A 3,733-nucleotide genomic window follows, 5' to 3' on the forward strand; every position below is an offset into this window, starting at 1 on the left:
AAGTACATAACAAATAGTGGTGAGGATGATCTCAAGCATGATTTAAGGCGATGGGGATGAATCTCAAATAAATCCCGTCCCCTTAATTTCTTTCGCTCGACAAAGAAATACAAAAAATGAGTAGAAAAGCTTTATTTCTTTGGTGAGAGAAAACCAGTCAGATTTATTAAACACAATACAGCAGTATGTATGTACTTATTATTATGTATGTAGTACATACATGGAAAGTACATACTATGTACTTTCCATCTCTAAATGCACCTCATTTTATTGTTACTCAGGAAAGAAGAATCTGAGATTTCGCTAAATATTAAACGAACTCAAATTTCAGCCACTGGCGTTAAACATGTACAAAAATTCTTCATATTTCATTTTGTAAGAAATTGGAGAAAACCAGTCAAGTTTATTAAATACAATTTAGCAGTATACTTATTATTATGTATGTACTACTATGCACTTATGTACCTTGCCTTCTCTAAATACACCTCATTTGAACTGGCGGAAGGAGGATCTAACATTTCGATGAATATTAAATAAACTAAAATTTCAGCTACTGGCGTTAAACATGTCAAAAAAATCTTCATACTGTAAGAAATTTGTGACTGGAATCTTACCGGAAGGAAATGAAAGAGGGGAGAAAACACAGAAAGAAGCGCGGATATTACTTATATATTATTAGCCCAAGAAAAGCTGCAAGATAAGCACTATTGGCAGGACCAAGGAGTGATTGACAATTTTCAAAATTTACAAAGGAATTGTGAATTTAAATATTCCATGAATTCCACAATAGAGGAGGGGGAATGATATCCTCTGTTCAACGATTTATCATCTCGTCGTCGTCGTCATCCCTTATTCTCTGTCATTCTAAGAAGTCTTGTCAACTGCAAGTTTGCAGTTTACAGAAACTCATTCGTGGGGAAAAGATTTTCTTCAAACTTCAATTTCTTTCTGATTAAGCTTTCCCTTCATGTGCATGTTTTGCATTCAGACGAAAAATAAAGAAGAGCCGGCAGCAACATGTAGTTGTGCGTAAACGCACTCACTCACACAAAATACTGTTTTTTCTACAATTTTTCTCCAATTTCTTTCGTCATGGGATGGCAATAGCTAAAAATCCACTCCTTGTCATCGTCTCATATGTCATGTCATGAGGATATTTCGGGTGCGGAAGTTGCATAAAATGTGCATTGCCTGGTCACTGCGATATGTATGCTATGCACCAACTTACGATGACTTTCACAATCTGTATCTCTGCTGCAGCTTGCTTGCAGCAAGAAAGACACGACCAAATTGTTGGTTGGATGGATTTCCGAGTGGGCAGAGAGCAAGCAAGTGCAAGGGTCGTAAAACAGAGAAAGTAATCAAGAGAGAGAGAGAAAGGAGATAAGCCTCCACGATAACGTAACGTATAACGGGCCGCACAACCAGGATGCAAGACGGAGAGGGATGATGCACTCCCAAAATTCCGGAAAGGCTAAAAGATCAGACTGCTGATGGAAATTGTAGCTGGAGGCTCGTGTTTTCGAAATGTGCACCAACCAACCTCACCCACTCACCCTTCCGCTAATTCTAAAGGCCAGACATCTCATCTCGACATTTTCCATCTGCAGGAGGAGAGAGAGACATCCTACTTTCCCATGGTGTACGCGATTATCACCCCCATTCTCGCCGTGTATCAACTTTCTCCATTAGTAAAACACATCCCAGACCCAGGGACGAGGAAATCATATTTATTGTATACGTATGTACACTAGTAGATAATGGTTGCCCTCGTAATGATAATTGGCCATTACTTACACCCGATGACTCCGCCAGGGCATCCTCCTATGCGCGTATTTATATTTAGTAATTAAGGAAATGACTCGGTACACAGAGGATGATTCGCAAATATTTGGAGAACTGTAAAACGCTGTGTATTCTATTTCCGTCGTCGTCGTCGTCTCATAGAACCGTTTGATTTCTTGGTCGGATCTAAAACCGACAGTGCTGGCAAGCATGAAATATTATTGGCATTGGAGGGGGAGAAATTGATATGTGTGAATGTACGTTGGCTGTGACAATGAAAATGACAAAAATCCAATCGAGAAGAAAATGGACATGGAATTTCTTTTGTGGGATCGTCTTTTTGGGCGTGTTTCTTGACTTTTTGTGGAGGGAGTGGAGATCGACATCTTGAGATGTCATTCGTAATAAGAATGCAGTTCTGATCCTGCTGTCCGAGCTCATTTCATTAACAACCGTGAAGAATGTCTCCAAATTTCATGTATTGTTCGTGTCATTTAAGACGGAGATCTTGTTAGCTTTAACATGGGCAATACACGTAATGGAACTGCAATTCTTCCAATATTTCGGAAATTTCAATTGCAGAACAAGCAAGATAAGTATTAAGATTTGAATAAATGCAGTCCTAAATTTTATGAAGATAAGTCTCTGAACATCACCAGCAATAAGATCTTCCTGTATACATTTCCCCATCATACATAATGACAATATTGCTTTCCCTTCTTCCCAATACTGCAATTCGTGTCCATGCATTTGTTTTCCCCTTCTGCAAATAACAATAAACAAAGAGGGGGTGAGTTTGAGACAAGATCTTTTCCGTTCACATTTTTATGGCTGTGTGTGTGTGGCTAAAAACCCTCTTCTTTCGCGACATTTACACAAAACTTGGAATGACAATTTACTTAATGCATGTATGTATGCATGTAAACGAGTGGTAATGTTATTGCTCCTTCAGAATACGTTTCACGTATGTATTTCTCATCGTTTTCTATTACAGAAAATTGTGGAAACAAGTTAAAACACTGAAATATTTCATCCGCATCAAACCTGCACCAATTTGAAACAAGTGCAAAACAGAGAGTAAAGCATATCCGGTGCGTTACGTAAGTATCCAAGTATTTTTTTGGTTTTGTTCATCCACAAAAAAACGAAAATGAGTCAACCAAAGCAAGACAATAGTCGCCGATTGTTTCTGGAGAAGCGTGACACAGCCTTCAGATTGTTGCATATTTACTCTGTGACACACTTCTTAAGTAGGCAAACCAACTTATCAAGTAAATGAGTCACCCCATAAATAAGTATAAAATCCAAGAAATGAAAAATCGACCCAAACGGATTAAATCAATCCATAGTCAACAATCATCGCTTGAGATTATGCAGTTTACACAGCCACCAAAGTCCAAAGTTGTTTGACTCTTCAAAAATAAATGTGCACATCATCATAAACTCACAAAACATCACTCAGAGTTCGAAAATAGTATGTAATCCTCCCATTGTTGGTGAGTTATGCCTTACTTCCGCTCTTGTAGACAATAATTGTCCATCAACCTGAATGCACATACACATATGCACTTCACATACATATGCGGTTACCACAAAAGCGCACAATCCAGTCATTATGATGATAAAGTAATAAGGTAAATTCATTACATACAAAAGTTGGCATCATCCTCGTCATCATTATGACATGACTATATCCACGTTACAATGCAACGGTTTGCCATTTCCACCCAAGCATTGCTGCAATGAGTGAATTGCAATCGCATCTTTGTTAACGCTACGTTGCTACTGTCGTGTTATTACAAGTTCTGTGCATGCAGTTTTGTACGGTACGCTGTTTGTGAAGGGATACAAAAGTGGTTGGATTTGGAGGGGCGACGAACTGAAGAAGTTGAAGCGTTGCGTAGCGTTAGCGTTGCAAAGTGGCAAGCAAAGCAGTCTCCAGAGGAGC

This window comes from Folsomia candida, unplaced genomic scaffold (genome assembly GCF_002217175.1).
Source record: "Folsomia candida strain VU population unplaced genomic scaffold, ASM221717v1 Fcan01_Sc004, whole genome shotgun sequence".
Classification (NCBI taxonomy): Eukaryota; Metazoa; Arthropoda; class Collembola; order Entomobryomorpha; family Isotomidae; genus Folsomia; species Folsomia candida.